This window comes from Orcinus orca, chromosome 12 (genome assembly GCF_937001465.1).
Source record: "Orcinus orca chromosome 12, mOrcOrc1.1, whole genome shotgun sequence".
NCBI classification, from domain to species: domain Eukaryota; kingdom Metazoa; phylum Chordata; class Mammalia; order Artiodactyla; family Delphinidae; genus Orcinus; species Orcinus orca.
In genome coordinates this window covers 732,047-749,830 of record NC_064570.1, presented here as the reverse complement: position 1 = coordinate 749,830, position 17,784 = coordinate 732,047, and the positions used below count along the sequence as shown (strand labels likewise).

General features: G+C 42.1%; 1 long non-coding RNA gene across 1 annotated transcript in view; it reads right to left on the bottom strand.

The window, feature by feature from the left end:
* LOC117196251 (uncharacterized) overlaps window positions 1–17,784 on the bottom strand; it is a 150,236-nt gene that overhangs the window by 6,556 nt on the left and 125,896 nt on the right. The window contains exon 7 of the long non-coding RNA XR_004476336.2: window positions 457–728. This is a non-coding gene — a long non-coding RNA (uncharacterized LOC117196251). The remainder of the gene's footprint in view (window positions 1–456; window positions 729–17,784) is intronic.

Below are 17,784 nucleotides of genomic sequence, written 5' to 3'. Positions count from 1 at the left end.
AGCAAGAATAAGTACATCTCTCTTGGTCTCTCTGTCCATTGATATAATGACTAAAATCATTTTTCAAAAATAACGAGAGAAAGTAAAGTATCCAGCTACTAGTCTTTGAAATTCTTTATGCTCCTTTACAGTTCTTAGCTTACTTTGTACACTGAAAACATTACCCAGGATGTACACCCAGATGCCTTCCACCAATTCACGTCTATACGTTTACCTCCCAGAATATAGTGGGTCACCATTGGTTTTCCTGTAGTTTACCTCAACTTATTTCCTAATATCTGTAGTAGTGTATCATTTTAAGAAAATGATAAAAGAAAGGGAAGAGAAGAAAGTCATATGCACTTCAGAATTCTGCCTCACAAGCAGTTTTAAAGGCATTAGGGTATGAATTACTATCTACTGCTACACAACAAATTACCCTAAAGCTTAGTGACCTAAACAGCAGACGTTAGTTACCTCACAGTTTCTGTGCATCAGGAATCTGTGCAGAGTTTATCTGGAGGCCTCTGGTTCAAGGTCTTTCATGAGGTTGTAGTCAAACAGCCAGCCAGGGCTGTGGTCTCATCTGGAAGCTGGATGGGGAGGGGTCCACTTGCACTCACATGGCCTTGGCAGGCTCCAGTTCCTCATGGACGGTGGGGATGAGGGCTTCAATGCTTGCTGAGCCACACGGGCCTCTCCATAAGACTGCTTCCAGCGTGGAAATCTGCTTCCCCAGCGCAAGCGAACTGAGAGAGCAAAAGTGAGAGAGCAGAAGTGAGAGAGAGCAAGGGAAGCCCCCAGGATGGCAGTCAGGGTCTTTCTAAAACTGAATATTGAGAGTGATATCTCATGATGTCTTCTCTTCTGCCTCGTTCCCCCTTTAAAAGTGAGTCACTGGCGCCACTCACAGCCCAGAGGCAGGGATCACCAGGGTCCATCCCAGAGGATGGCTGCAGCTGGTCACCTCCTTCATGGTTGGTCACAGGCAGCGAACACATGGAGGAAGAGACAGGAAAGTACTTTCTACCATTTTTCAGATACTACTGCCAAGAAGTACAACTGGGGTCTCTCACGAAGAAGACCAAGCCTCGGTCGGCTTCTTGATCCATCTTCGTTACCCCCAGTATCTATCACTGAAAGGTTTTGGTATTAGATGGTCTATTGGTTGAAATTTTTAATTTTGAAAATTTCTCTGTCTTCACTTGTATTTGTTGTGATGCTGGATATAAACTTTTGCGCTGAAACTTGTTAAACAGACCAAACAGAAGAACTTGCACTTCTTCTACCTTGAACGTGCTTTTAAACTAAATGTCCTTTCTAAGGAATAAACAGAGTTGGAATTACATATCTAAATCATGTGTGTGTTTATTCTAGAAAGCAATGGCTAAAAGCATCCACATAATCGAGGGGTGAGTTTTGCTTTTATTTATTCATATGTAATCCCATAGGTAGAGAAATCCCAAATATGATAAAGGCATAGTTGACTTAGGTATGATGGCAAACACAGCAAGTATCCTCAGGCGTTCTGCTGAATTAAAAAAGAAGGTTAGCCTGTTTAATGTTTTTATTTAGCTAAAATAGATATTACAGTTGATATAAACACAATAAAATTACAATAATATCATGAAACAGAGAAAAAGATATTTGAAATAGTGGTAACTCCCCTGGATTAGGAACTTCACTGTGTACATTCTTTAACAAAGTCAGGAATTTTAGCAACAAGAGGAGCTGTTAGTGAAGAGAATCACTTATCCTTGTGTCTTACACCTGATAGTGTAGGCAACAACAAATCCACAACATGCCTACCATCAATGTGCTTACCACACCAATGAAGGCAGACACTTGGAGAAGCTTAGCGATGGCCCCAGCATGGCCCTTGCTAGCTGGTGGTACTCAGATTTGAACCCAGGAAGTCATACTGCAGAACGCATGCTCCTAACTTGCTATGAGTTGTTGCCTCAGTGAGGAACATGGGAACAGGTACATGATCAGTATTTGTTCACTTAATTAACAAATTCATGAATGCTTCAATGAATGGATGGACCTAGATTTTTTTTAACAAAATCTGATTCAAATTATGGAGTACTACCTCTTTTCTTTGGAAGGTTCTTATCCTAATAAGTGGTGCCTACAGAGAAAAGCTGCTTCGTTTATTTTTCTTAGTCAACGTAATATCATGTTCGTGCTATTTTAAGAGGGGGGAAAAAGACAAAAGGAAAATGCATAATCACTACTGTAAACCAGTTTCATGTGTACAGAGGTAGCCATCTTTACCCTCATCCTTTATCCAATTTCAAAAACTTGGCAGTGTGTGGAGTTACCAGTCACCTCCTAAGACTTCTGGTGTTGGAAGTAAGACCCTAACTCTCACTGAATTATGGACTGGAAAAATCTGGTCTCCTTATGTGTTTTCCATATGGTTAGCTGAAGCTTTCTCTGCTCCAACACTGAGAAGGCCAGCATGTCTCCCCTGGCGGTTTTAAAGATTTTATAAAGTGGAAAATATTTTGCTTCCTTGGACTATCAAACTAGAGAGAATGAAAGACACTGCTATCATGTTTGGTGTTCATTTATTTTTCTGAATGTGGTAACCTCTTAAATCGGTGTGAGCTTAGGGGGCTTAAGGTTTGCAATTTGACCACATAAAACCAGAAATGTGTATGTATTTCTCTGTTAATATTTTGAGGAAAATATCTCCCCATCTTTATTATAGTGATACCTATTTTTCTGAATTCCATTATCTTCCCCAAAATGTTGTGTCTTTTAGTAGAAATAAGAAGTAGAAAAAATGTAAATTAATGTTTCTCCCTAGTGAGAAACAGGAGGAGGATGGAAAGTCATTCAGGAACTGAAACCAAGCATGATAATTGCCACTTTGGGGCTCTCAGACACAGGGCTTGCTTCTGTAGACTTCTTTACCAGCACCAAGAAAAAAAATCAAAAACTCTTACAGCCAAAGCTCTGTGAATATTTTTCCTTTTTATCTCAAGTAGTTCAGTAACACTTCTAAGAATTGTTAAAAACAATGGTGGATTAGATGATCCTGACTAATGATCTATTAAAACTCAGGGTCTGAATGCAATTTTCATCATTTCCAATTGCTTTCCAACTGAACTAAAACTTGGCAGGATTACTAAAACTGCCCTTAAATTCTTTATTTCATCATGCTAAGTTTTAATTTGTTTAATTTACTTGTTGGCCATTAAAAGTATAATTTTATTTTTCCAGAGGTCACTCACATGTTTGTTTAGCCCATCTGACTTGACAGTTTGCAACAAAGAAAATAGAAATTAAAGATAATGGTATATCGGGCTTCCCTGGTGGCGCAGTGGTTGGGAGTCCGCCTGCCGATGCAGGGGACACGGGTTCGTGCCCCTGTCTGGGAAGATCCCACATGCCGCGGAGCGGCTGGGCCCGTGAGCCATGGCCGCTGAGCCTGCGCGTCTGGAGCCTGTGCTCCGCAATGGGAGGGGCCACAGCAGTGAGAGGCCCGCGTACCACAAAAAAAAAAAAAAAAAAAAAGATAATGGTATATTAATTCAGGTTTTGATATAGTTTTTATTAATATTATTTTACGTTGAGGAGGGAATACTGTTTCAAAAGGTTTGATTTGAAAAATGGTTCTTTACAACTGCTTTGCCAGATGACAGCAAACTGATGTAGAAAGTGGTGGATCAAGGTAGGTGGGGAGGAAAATTGTACTAAATATGATTTTGCAAAAGACAGGCTTCAAAACTGAAATTTATTTTCTAGGAAACTTTTGAGCAAGGTTAAATAGTGAGTATTAAAGAACTTGAAAATTTATATTTCCAGCCACCCAGTCTTATGACATTTTGTTCAAGTAATATTTATTTTTATATATTCTGGTAAGGGGAACTTAGGTCTAAGTCCATACATCCAATGTAAGTGAACACATGAAGAATTTGCTAGGAAAGGTGAGCACACAACACTGAAGATCACTTGGCCCATAAAGTCAGTCTTTGGAATCAATCTATGACAAAGGAGGCAAGAACATACAATGGGGAAAAGACAGTCTCTTCAACAAGTGGTGCTGGGAAAGCTGGATAGCTACATGTAAAAGAATGAAATTAGAACACTTCCTAACACCGTACACAAAAATAAACTCAAAATGGATTAAAGACCTAAATGTAAGACTGGAAACCTTAAAATGCCTTAGAAGAAAACAAGGTAGAACGCTTTTTGACATAAGTTGTAGTAATATTTATTTTTGGATCTCTCCTAAGGCAAAGGAAACAAGATCAAAAGTAAACAAATGAGACCTAATTAAACTTTTAAAAATTTGCACAGCAAAGGAAACCACTGACAAAATGAAAAAACAACATACCGAGTGGGCGAAAATACTTGCAAGTAATACGACAGATAAGGGGTTAATATCCAAAATATATAAATGTTCATACAACTCAATATCAAAAAAATAAACAACCTGATTAAAAAATGAGCAGAAGCTTGAATAGACATTTTTCCAAAGAAGACATACAGGTGGCCAACAGGCACATGAAAAGATTCTCAACATCTCTACTCGTCAGGAACATACAAATAAAAAACACAATAAGATATAACCTCACACCTGTCAGAATGGCTGTCACCAAAAGACCACAAATAACAAATGTTGGTAAGGATGTGGAGAAAAGGGAACCCTTGTATGCTGTTGGTGAGAATGTAAATTGGTGCAGCCGCTATGAAAAACAGTATGTAGGTTCCTCAAAAAACTAAAAATAGAACTACCATATGACTGAGCAATTCCACTCCTGAGTATATATCCAAAGAAAATGAAACACTAATTAGAAAAGATATGTGCACCCCGATATTCATAGCAGCATTATTTACAATAGCCAAGAATATGGAAGCAACCTAAGTGTCCATCAACAGATGAATAAAGAAGATGTGGTACATACATACAAGGAATACTACTCAGCCATAAAAAAGAATGAAATAATGCCATTTGCAACCACATGGATGGACCTGGAGGGTACTGTGCTAAATGAAATGTCAGACAGAGAAAGACAAATACTGTATGATATCAGCTATATGTGAAATCTCAAAAATAAAACAAATGAATATAACAAAACAGAAACAGACACACAGATATAGAGAACAAACTAGTGGTTACCAGTGCAGCGGGGGAAGAGAGGAGAGGCAAGCTGGGGAGATGGGATTAAGAGATACAAAAACTACTATGTATAAAATAGATGAGCAACAAGGATATGTTGTATAGCACAGAGAATAGAGCCATTATTTTATAATAACTTTAAATGGAGTACAATATTGAATCATTATATTGTACATCTAAAACTAATATTGTAAATCAACTATACTTCAAATAAATAAGTAAATAAATAAATAAATATATGTTAGTATTTCGCCCTGAATTAACTGGGTCCAAGGGACTCTGGCTTTTGCAAAGAGTTGACATTTTGTTCAGGGACAGTGGGAAAGGCTTGTCATTATCTCAGAAGAGGAAATGGGCTTTCTATAATTCACCTCTAAGTACCAGATTTGGTGTAGATTTTAAAAAAGGTATTCTTTAGGAAGTTCCTACAGTATTTCTATTCTTCTGTCCTTACTTTGCTAAGTATATTTATTGATATACAATATACAATATTTATTGTATGTTTACTGTATATCAATAAATATACTTAGTGCAGTTGATTGTATATCAATTTTACCTAAATAAGGCTATTGAAAGCATAGTCAAACTCATTTGTTGCAGTTAAAGAGTGGTAGGAGAGAAATTTATATCTACAATACATACACTAGGGGGGAAAGCTGAGAAATAACTGTCTAAGCCTCCACGCCAAGAACTAGAAAGGGAACACCAAACGAAACTGAGGAAAAGAAAAAGGAAATCATAAAAAGCAGAGGTCAGCGCATTATAAACATATGTTTTTGTTTGTGTTTGCAAGCACCTGTTGTCTATTAATCACCTGAGATTCTACCTGACACAGGTTCCTATGCATGACTGTTCCTTCATGTTCTCATGGAAGGAGGTTGGCATTGCTTTCTCTTCTCAGACAGCTGATGCACCACTGACCCAACTTGCAGACTCTGTAGCAAATTCCAGGATGTTTGAGCTCAAGTCTGATAAGGAAAGAAAATGTAGGATTCTAGATACTGGGAAAACTTGTAACTAAATTAAATGTTTTAGTGACATTATAAATCATGGTACATCAAAGTTAGTAAAGAAAAAGTGGTAACTCAAGAATAACAGAGAGGGGAAATTGGATTAACAAACTGTCATTAGAACAAGGTAAAAGTGGGCAGGAGAAGGATGGAGTGGGAGTTTGGGGTTAGCAGATGCAAACTACTATATACGGAATGGATAAACAACAAGGTCCTAGTGTATAGCACAGGGAACTATATTCAATATTCTGTGATAAACCATAATGAAAAATAAGTTTTTTTAAAAAAGAATTATACTTATGTATAACTCAGTCACTTTGCTGTATAACACAACATTGTAAATCAACTATACCTTAATTTAAAAAAAAGTAAAAGTATCTTGGTAAAGACAAAAGCAAAATCAGAAATGTTGACCGAAAGTATGACCTTTCTTAAGAAGGAAGGTCTCCTGCTCTGTTAAGCAAGTGACTATTAACTTCTCTCTTGCTCTTTTCACTCCCCTTATATACCATGTGCTCCTAGTATGCAGGTTTGGTGTCTCACGTTATTCTTAAATTATCCAATAGGGCCTCTTAAGGAGTGGCTGGGTCCTAATGTTGAGCAATGCAAGATGACCCTAAACAACCTTTTTTTACTTTTGCTTTTATTGGTGGTGGTGGTGTTGAGGGGACACTTTCAGTAAGTCTGGAGATGCTAATGAAGACATCATCTTGTCAAGGCCCCCGCAAATGATCTGAGGGAAACAAATGGCTACACTTGACTAAAACATTTGTGAAAAACCATAAATTTGTGGATTTAAAATGGTCAGGTAATAGAAAATGTGCTAGAAAAATATCCCTTGGTCAAAAAACCCACCGGATTAATCATGAAAACATATAATAAATGACTATGGTACCTGGATATGACTGCCACCAAGCCTCGGGATGTGGATTATAGAGAAACAGACACGTGATTATGATCCTTGGACCAAAGAGCACTGCCCAGGTGGAAGAGGAACATGCTGCCAGGGGTGAGGTAGGAAAACGGGCTCATTTCTGTGCCCCCAGAAGCCGGGATGCAGACACACCACTCAGTCGCCCCAGGGCACTGTCTCCAAGCCCGTCCTCCAGATGAAGGGCCACCTTGCCATCACTGATAGGGTTCAAGAACTAGGGGGACCTCATGCTGGCAAATACTCCCCATGCTGCAGCCCATACAAGGTCATGGGGAGGTCATTCAGAATGGTGGGGGGTCAGCCGTGAGTGTAAATGTACAAACTTGTTTTCTGACCTTTTAATCTTAGTCGATTCCAGTGGCAATGGCACAGCTGGAAACAGTGGGGGCCACAGAGACATGCTACTCTTGGTTCAGCCAGCTTCTGAGATAAACAAGAACAGACTAAGTTGTCAAAGGCTTAGGGTTTGGTTCACAAGCAAGTTACTAGGTTATGGTAGTGACTGTCAAAATGTGCTCCACGGAGACTAATTCTGGGTGACATTAACACATTACCCGAAAATAATTGGTCCAATGGCCAAATGTGTATGGGAGGGACGAGGGGAAGATGGCGGAAGAGTAAGACGCGGAGATCACCTTCCTCCCCACAGATACACCAGAAATACATCTACACGTGGAACAACTCCTACAGAACACCTACTGAATGCTCGCAGAAGACCTCAGACCTCCCAAAAGGCAAGAAAGTCCCCACGTACCAGGGTAGGACAAAAGAAAAAAGAATAAACAGAGACAAAAGAATAGGGACTTTGTCTGGTCCCTTTCCCATCAGAAAGACAAGATCCAGCCTCATCCACCAGAACACAGGCACTAGTCCCCTCCACCAGGAAGCCTACACAACCCACTGAACCAACTTTAGCCACTGGGGACAGACACCAAAAACAACAGGAACTACGAACCTGCAGCCCGCAAAAAGGAGACCCAAAACACAGTAAGATAAGCAAAATGAGAAGACAGAAAAACACACAGCAGATGAAGGTGTAAGATAAAAACCCACCAGACCTAAGAAATGAAGAGGAAATAGGCAGTCTACCTGAAAAAGAATTCAGAATAATGATAGTAAAGATGATCCAAAATCTTGGAAATAGAATAGACAAAATGCAAGAAACATTTAACAAGGACCTAGAAGAACTAAAGATGAAACAAGCAACGATGAACAACACAATAAATGAAATTAAAAATACTCTAGATGGGATCAATAGCAGAATAACTGAGGCAGAAGAACGGATAAGTGACCTGGAAGATAAAATAGTGGAAATAACTATTGCAGAGCAGAATAAAGAAAAAAGAATTAAAAGAAATGAGGACAGTCTCAGAGACCTCTGGGACAACATTAAACGCACCAACATTCGAATTATAGGGGTTTCAGAAGAAGAAGAGAAAAAGAAAGGGACTGAGAAAATATTTGAAGAGATTATAGTTGAAAACTTCCCTAATATGGGAAAGGAAATAGTTAATCAAGTCCAGGAAGCACAGAGAGTCCCATACAGGATACATACAAGGAGAAATATGCCAAGACACATAGTAATCAAACTGTCAAAAATTAAATACAAAGAAAACATATTAAAAGCAGCAAGGGAAAAACAACAAATAACACACAAGGGAATCCCCATAAGGTTAACAGCTGATCTTTCAGGAGAAACTCTGCAAGCCAGAAGGGACTGGCAGGACATATTTAAAGTGATGAAGGAGAAAAACCTGCAACCAAGATTACTCTACCCAGCAAGGATCTCATTCAGATTTCATAGAGAAATTAAAACCTTTACAGACAAGCAAAAGCTGAGAGAGTTCAGCACCACCAAACCAGCTTTACAACAAACGCTAAAGGAACTTCTCTAGGCAAGAAACACAAGAGAAGGAAAAGACCTACAATAACGAACCCAAAACAATTAAGAAAATGGGAATAGGAACATACATATCGATAATTACCTTAAATGTAAATGGACTAAATGCTCCCACCAAAAGACACAGATTGGTTGAATGGATACAAAAACAAGACCCATATATATGCTGTCTACAGGAGACCCACTTCAGACCTAGAGACACATACAGACTGAAGGTAAGGGGATGGAAAAAGATATTCCATGCAAATGGAAACTAAAAGAAAGCGGGAGCAGCAATTCTCATATCGGACAAAATAGACTTTAAAATAAAGACTATTAGAAGAGACAAAGAAGGACACTACATAATGATCAAGGGATTGATCCAAGAAGAAGATATAACAATTGTAAATATTTATGCACCCAACATAGGTGCACCTCAATACATAAGGCAAATACAGCCACAAAAGGGGAAATCGACAGTAGCACATTCATAGTAGGGGACTTTAACACCCCACTTTCACCAATGGACAGATCATCCAAAATGAAAATAAATAAGGGAACACAAGCTTTAAACGATACATTAAACAAGATGGACTTAACTGATATTTATGGGATATTCCATCCAAAAACAACAGAATACACATTTTTCTCAAGTGCTCATGGAACATTCTCCATGATAGATCATATCTTGGGTCACAAACCAAGCCTTGGTAAATTTAAGAAAATTGAAATTGTATCAAGTATCTTTTCCGACCACAAAGCTATGAGACTAGATATCAATTACAGGAAAAGATCTGTAAAAAATACAAACACATGGAGGCTAAACAATACACTACTTAATAACGAAGTGATCACTGAAGAAATCAAAGAGGAAATAAAAAAAATACCTAGAAACAAATGACAATGGAGACACGATGACCTGAAACCTATGGGATGCAGCAAAAGCAGTTCTAAGAGGGAAGTTTATAGCAATACAATCCTACCTTAAGAAACAGGAAACGTCTCGAAAAAACAACCTAACCTTGCACCTAAAGCAATTAGAGAAAGAAGAACAAAAAAAAAACCCAAAGTTAGCAGAAAGAAAGAAATCACAAAAATCAGATCAGAAATAAATGAAAAAGAAATGAAGGAAATGATAGCAAAGATCAATAAAACTAAAAGCTGGTTCTTTAAGAAGATAAACAAAATTGATAAACCATTAGCCAGACTCATCAAGAAAAAAAGGGAGAATACTCAAATCAATAGACTTAGAAATGAAAAAGGAGAAGTAACAACTGACACTGCAGAAATACAAAAGATCATGAGAGATTACTACAAGCAACTCTATGCCAATAAAATGGACAACCTGGAAGAAATGGACAAATACTTAGAAATGCAAAACCTGCCAAGACTGAACCAGGAAGAAAGAGAAAATATGAACAGACCAATCACAAGCACTGAAATTGAGACTGTGATTAAAAATCTTCCAACAAACAAAAGCCCAGGACCAGATGGCTTCACAGGCGAATTCTATCAAACATTTAGAGAAGAGCTAACACCTAACACCTATCCTTCTCAAACTCTTCCAAAATATAGCAGAGGGAGGAACGCTCCCAAACTCATTCTACAAGGCCACCATCACCCTATACCAAAACCAGAAAAGATGTCAGAAACTGCAGTTTGCGGCCGTGGCAGACGAAGGACAGGAAGGCAGGCTGGTAACGGCAGAGCAGAAAGCTGGGAAGACCGTGGGCATTAATTACCTGGTCGGCAGCTCTGTGAACTCAACTTAAAGCCACTCCGTCACTGGGCTTCTTGTCATGTGAAATAGTGACTTTGATATTTTCTTTAAGTCATTTTCAGTTGGGTTTTCTGTATCCAAAAACATGCTAACTGCTCAGAGTAAAGCCAAGATTATATTTATAGTTGATTATGAACAGATTAGAAAGTATAGAAAATTTCTGCCTCCACAAACATGCATAAGCCAGAAGCCACCCTGGAAATAATCTAATAAACATAAATTTAATAAGAATAAATATAACAAAAACCTATGTACCCACCATTCCACCCACCTCCACTCAATGTCATTTTATCATATTGCTTTGGGGTTTTATTATTGAAAAATAAAATATTATAGATATAACTCAAGCCCCAAGTTTCCTCTTCCCTGGAAAAGATTATAAAAATTGTATGAACAAGTATAAATAAATTATTCGATACAGATGTAACTTTGATAAAAGAACAACCTAAATGATTTTTGCATGAGAAATGGTGACTGACATTGTGTTTAGGGAATGATTTCCTTGTTTCCTCCACCGCTAACTCTAATAAAATCACACTGACTCTAAGCTCTGCTTCCAAAGAGCTAATACACTCCTTTGCCACCATCTGTAAAATATCTAGAATACTTGAGGAAAATAAAAGTACATATATGGCATTTTTCTTGTCATGATGCCATGGATTAATAGGATTAAACCTTGTGTTGTTTTAGCAAAGAACAGGCCTGGGGTCCAGGCTGTTGGAAGAAAATATGGCATATTATCACACGTAAAAGTACCTATAAATAGTGTACAAGAGAAAAAAACACTGTTTAGCTGTTTAGAAAATACAAAATAATTTAAAACTGAACAAATCAACCAAACTGCTAACATCAGACATAATTAGTAGGTACTGAGAACGTTATTGGAAACCATTTTATCCTCAGACGTACATAGGAATGTGGTAACAAGAAATCAGGGAAGAAAACCATGGATGTGCTCAACTTTCAACTCTTATGGGAATAACACCTAGAAGTGTTCACCGAACTGACCCTTGGTTTCTAAAGCTTATGCAAGTATTTGAATTCTACTATCCCCCGACAATCAGTAGTTAGAAACAAATGTGCAAGTAGATTCTACCACTTCACAAGCACACTTGCAATTTGTAAATCTTGGAAGTCCAGGAAGCAAACCAGCTGTAAAAGTACAGGACAAATTAGAACCAACCAAGTCGGTGCCCCTGAGGACTGTTCCGTACGACAAGCCTCGTTAATTCATGGCCCACAGAGGAATCCCTTCTAGCAATATGGTTTTGCTCTAAAGATCCCTAACGGGGATTTGAGCGCGGTCCCAAAGGCTGCAGCTTTCCGAGGCGTGACTGAGCGCTACCGTCACGCATGAGTCACGGCCGGACTCTGCCCCTGAGCATCTGTCCCCACACAGGGGAGGCGGGAAGGCCCGGCTGGAGTCCGTGAGCCAACAGCCATTTGTGCTCAGGTTATGGGATTTAGAGATTGTGGGTTTGCTTTCCCAGGAAAGTGAGGGATCATTCCCAATTCTTCCATCTGGTGTGGAATCCCCACCATAAATATTTCATCCTCTCCAGCACTGCACATGGACAGCACTCTGCTTTCATCAACAGCAGCTTGTCCGGAGGACACCTGGGAGGGGCTGAGTCAGCCGTCCCACCTGCAGGAGGAGAGAGGACAACCTCGGCCGGCTTTGCTGGTCGTTTTATTGTTCAACAGTTTTTGAGGTTTCAGTATGAAATACAATAAACTAGGAAACTGGGCAAGAAAGAGCAACCGTGGGAGGGAAAAGGAAGAGAGGAGGGAAGTTCTTACTGTTTCACTTCTAAAGGAAAGGAAGACTGGTCTTAACACACTGTTCCAAATCACCCGTGTGTTTCTTTCAGGAAAACCGATTCTCTGAACTACCTCAGCAGAAGCCACCACAACTTTTATAGCACCTATGACTTTTGTTTAACTCTCATTTCAGGATGAACCCAGCAAACTCTTATCCTCTGGACTCTACCAGGCAACAGTCCCCTTTTCACCGTCTGAGGTCCCCACTCCATGTACACCGCGGCCTGTGGCCAATTCTGAGTTTTCAGTATGTGCATATGCTTAACCTCTCCTTGATGGGGGTCCCCCCCCAGTGACGCTCCCTAGTACACAGGGCCCCCCTGTGCTTCCCTCCCTCATAATGACCCTCTGTGTCCTGGGACAGGAGACTTCTCCAGAAACACCCATCACTCACATCTGATGCTCAACAACAATGAAAAATGCTTCTTCCAGCTTTGTTCTTAGAAGTGCTCCCTGGTCTGTGAGCTCCTGGACATCAGCAATGTCTGAAGGTCTTTGGGAGGCTCTGGTGCCCCAGCAACCCCAGTAGTTTGCGAATATCTGCTATTTATAAGCCAGGTGTTTGGAAGACACGCAATGTGGTGAGCGCAGGCGGCTGTCCATTCACTGAATAATCAATCACACAAACGCTCCTCTGCATCTTCCCCTGAACCAGAGAAGTGACGGCGCATCAGGAGAATCAACATCGCTCCTAAGTGGTAACACTGCCAAGGCCTGAGTTAAAATTACTGCTTTAGGAACTGCCTAAGCCTTCAATGCTTTGCTTAGTATTTCTCCAGTCAGAGTATACAGTCATATTATTGATGTATAAGAATCCATTTTGCTTCAAGAGGTTGAAATGTTAATTATGTTTACAGTTCTTGCTCTGGTTGAGAAGATGTATTTGGGTCAAAGCTGGCAGCACTCCGTGAGACTCAGTGGTCACTACTTAACACAGTAGACAGATGCACAGTGAAGAATCCACCTTTGTCCCCAAAGGGGTCTGGTCTTGGTCCTCAGCTCCTGGGAGGGATCTGTGTGTGTCTGGAGCCTTGGGCTGGTCAGGCAGCAGCAATGTGATGTGGGGTGTGGGCCCTGAGGCCTTCAGGGGCAGGGAACTTATGGACAGATAAGCCACGAGGACAGGTACTCATGCCTACATAACAGAGCCCCAGGAACAATTCCGCACCGAGGCTGGGTGATTTCTGGTTGGCTGGCCATCACACACATACCGGCAGAGTCCTGACTCGACGGGGAGAGGGCCATCGGAGGCCCCACTTGTGCATCTCCTGGACCCTGTGCTACACACATCTACCCTTGACCGACTTTAGTCTGTGCCTTTTCCTTGAATTAAACCACAACCGTGAGTATACAATTCTCAGTGAGGCCTTCTGGGACTCACTGTCAGACTCGATGAGGTTTGCAGGTCCCTGAAGTGGCAGAAGTGAGGGGACTGTGCCCTCTGACCTCCTGGTTGTCTAAGCCCTTAGCATCAGGGTAAGGTTTTGGAAAACTAAGTCAAATTGAATCACTTCTCTGCTCTAAACCCTCAACGGTCTCCCATGTCACCCAATGTCCTCTCAGAGGCCCCATCACAAGTCTGTGCCACTCCCTTGCCGACAGGTCCTCTTTGAGGCCATCTCCACCCCTCCCCCTCTCTCTGCTCCAGCCCTGGGGCCTTCCTGCTGCTCACTGACCACACTGAGCAAGGTCCTACCTCAGGACCTCTGCATCCAATTCCTCTGCTCTCCCCCCAGACATCCCAACGGCCCACCCTCAGCTCTGCAGATGTCCCTGTCTGTGAAGCCTGCCTAGCAACCCTGAGTAGACCCCTTCTCCTGTCTTTTCTCCAAAGACTCCTAACTTCACATTTACTTGTCTTGTTTAATGTTCTCTCTCCATGAGTTCTGCTCACTGTTGAGCTCACAGCACTTAGAGCAGAGCACACAGGGGGCACTCAGGGAATACTTGTGGATGGCGAGCCAGTGAACGAACGGTGCCTGCCCCTGCCCCTCACAAAGCACCGAGAGAGAGGGAGATCACACCTGAAGACGGGTCATCGCCTTTGGTCCACCTGAACCCAGGCAGGCCAGCAGACACGAACACACTCAGCTGGGAGACAAGAACAAGGCAGAACGAGAGTGACGGGTTCTAGACCCCAGTGCTTGGGAGGGAGACAGCATTTGACTTGCTACGGATGGGCTCAAAGTTCTCATAAACTCAGAGAGCCTGCCTTGTGAAACCTGGGAAAGGAAAATTGGGTGAATGCCTGGAATTGAAAGTTACTGTGGGAAACGTAACTCAGGGTCAACAAGGGAAGAAGAGTGGAACTGACAGAAGTCAGGGGATGGTCAGGGATGCAACCCTGGGAACCTGCTGCTACAGACAGGCTTTACCCAAATTAAAGCAAAAGGCCCTTTGAGCTTCAACAATAGATAAACTAGATGTTTTGGTGGATGGACCTAGAGTCTGTCATAGAGAGTGAAGTAAGTCAGAAAGAGAAAAACAAATACCGTATGCTAACACATATATATGTATACATGGAATCTAAAAAAAAAAAAGTTCTGAAGAACTTAGGGGCAGGACAGGAATAAAGACATTAATGTAGAGGATGGACTTGAGGACACAGGGAGGGGGAAGGGTAAGCTGTGACAAAGTGAGAGAGTGGCATGGACATATATACACTACCAAACGTAAAACAGATAGCTAGTGGGAAGCAGCCGCATAGCACAGGGAGATGGGAGGGAGGGAGACACAAGAGGGAAGAGATATGGGGACATATGTATATGCATAACTGATTCACTTTGTTATAAAGCAGAAACTAACACACCATTGTAAAGCAATTATACTCCAATAAAGATGTAAAAAAAAAAAGAGTCAATTCATGCAAAAAAACCAGATGTGATAGAGAATGGTAGAACTTTTTGTGTGTGTGTGTGGTTCGCGGGCCTCTCACCGCTGTGGCCTCTCCCATTGCGGAGCACAGCCTCCGGACGCACAGGCTCAGGGGCCACGGCTCACGGGCCCAGCTGCTCCACGGCATATGGGATCCTCCCGGACTGGGGCACAAACCCGCGTCCCCTGCATCAGCAGGCGGACTCCCAACCACTGCGCCACCAGGGAAGCCCCAGAACTTTTAAACTAATACAGCTTTCTATAATCACAAGAAAGAAGCATTGGATTCCTTTTAAGTTTTTTTTAAAGTTGCTAAAGTGAACCACCCAATGAAAAATTCTTGACTCAATTTTTATTCCCTGCAAATATGCAAATTAGCCAGTTTCATCACTAACTTCATCTTGAAAAAAATCCATTAGAGCAAGAAAAAGGTGGTTCCTCACATGTAATTGAGATTTTTCTGGCAAAATACAAGATCATTTTCTTGACCTCAAAATCCATTCTGTTCTGCTAAACAAGTCTGAAAGGCTCCCAGCTCCATTTCCTAGGACACCAGAAGTCTCCATGTACTTCCCTACTTGCCTTCCACCTCGAGAGACAGAGAATGCCTTTCAGTGTCTCCAAACGTCTTGACTCTGTTCCCACAGCACAGGAATGTGCACAGCTGCAGTTAAAGGAAGGGTTATTACCTCATGGAACATCTCAAAGCTTGTGAGTGGCAAAAAGCAGGTTGTGAGATACCCAAGTTCCTTCCCCGTTCCCACGACCCCTTACAGCTGTATCGCGTCAAGTTGGAGGGGTTACCCTGCCCACTTCTCTGTCTGAAGAAAAGGAGTATTTCTCTGGGTATGTGGACGTCCTCTGACAGGTAGAGAACGATGCCACGTCGGGCCTCCTGCGTGTTTGGCCCAGAGATGACCTTCTGGGATGAAAGGGGTATTGTCGCTGCTGAGCAGCTGGAGGGGCTGAGAGCAGGGAGACGCTGAAAGGGCCAGTGTTTGCCAACCCGCCAATGACCCAAGGGCAGCTGAAGCAGGAAAACCAGTGACAACACATCAGTATGTGAGGGGTGACTCCCAGGAAGGAGATTTGGGTCAAAAAGCTACAGGGTGACATCACTGCACAGCAGGGCTTGACACAGAGCATTTACTTATGTTGAATCCAACTGAATGCCCACCATTCAAGAACCACTTGCTGAGGGTATAAATTGTAGAAAGCAATCCATGGGGTAAGGGGACAATCTTCCAAGGGGCTGAGCGCGGACTCGAGTCGAGTTGGGGCAAAAGAAAGAGGAAGGACAGGCTCGCTCTGACCGGCACACGCCGAGTGCGACTTGGCTTGAATCCGCCTTCTCGAGACGCTCTGCGGCTGCACGTGTGATGGGTGTGCTGTGTGAACGTGCTGAGATGCATTCCCGTCTCATTTTCTGTTCTCACGTTGCCATTTCCACCAGAACAAGGAGATGCTGGCACTCCGCATCCTGCTCTGGAAGCGGAGCAGCAGGACGACGGGAGCTTGCTCCAGGCTTTTTTTCCGTGTTACCTGACCCTGCCCTACACGTCACACTGTCATGAGTCATGTCTTCACCTGGCGCGCTGGTGGTGCACTGTCCCCCGAGTGGCCTCCTGTGTGTCTCCCTGCCAGCATCCATGCGCATTGTGGGGTGACAAGGCCAAGCTCTGAGGGGTTCTCTCTGTGCCACCTTCACCTGCAGGAAGATGACCTCATCAACCCAGGCAGGGCCGTGTCCCTCTTCTCTGAGTTTCACAGGTCACTCACAAGGGACATTTGGGTGTGGGGACCGACTTCTGAGAGTCTGGGCCGTGGAATGCTGTCCATCCCACACACCTCAGCCTCCCTGCCCCAAAGAGCCTGGTCTCCCTGCTCCCTCTGGGGACCCGTCAGTCGTGCTGGAAGCTATGTCTCATCAGGAAAGGCTGATGGGCTCCTCTCATAAACCAGGGGCATACACTTTTGCACCCCCGGTCCAACCGCACACACTAGCGGATGGAACTGTTGGGTTAGCTAAAAAGGTCGTTCCGGTTTTTCCATACCATCTTACAGAAAAACCCAGACAAACTTTTTTGGGCAACCCAATATTAGAGGAATAAGAATGCCAGGCTTCCCCTTCACCACCAATTCCTCCAAGGGAGTAGAAAAACTCTTTCCTCTCCTTTAAAAAGCCACAATAGCTATAGTCAGTTTGGGCTAAAACAACTTACTTTTATTGCATAACCACACTGTATAATCATTATATTTTTGAGCAAATTTCAGCTTCAGAATTTGACAAGCCCTTTGTTAACTAATTAAGTGCTAAGTAAGATCTGTCTTATTAATCATGTTCATTTGAGCTATAAAATTGAGGCCTGAGTT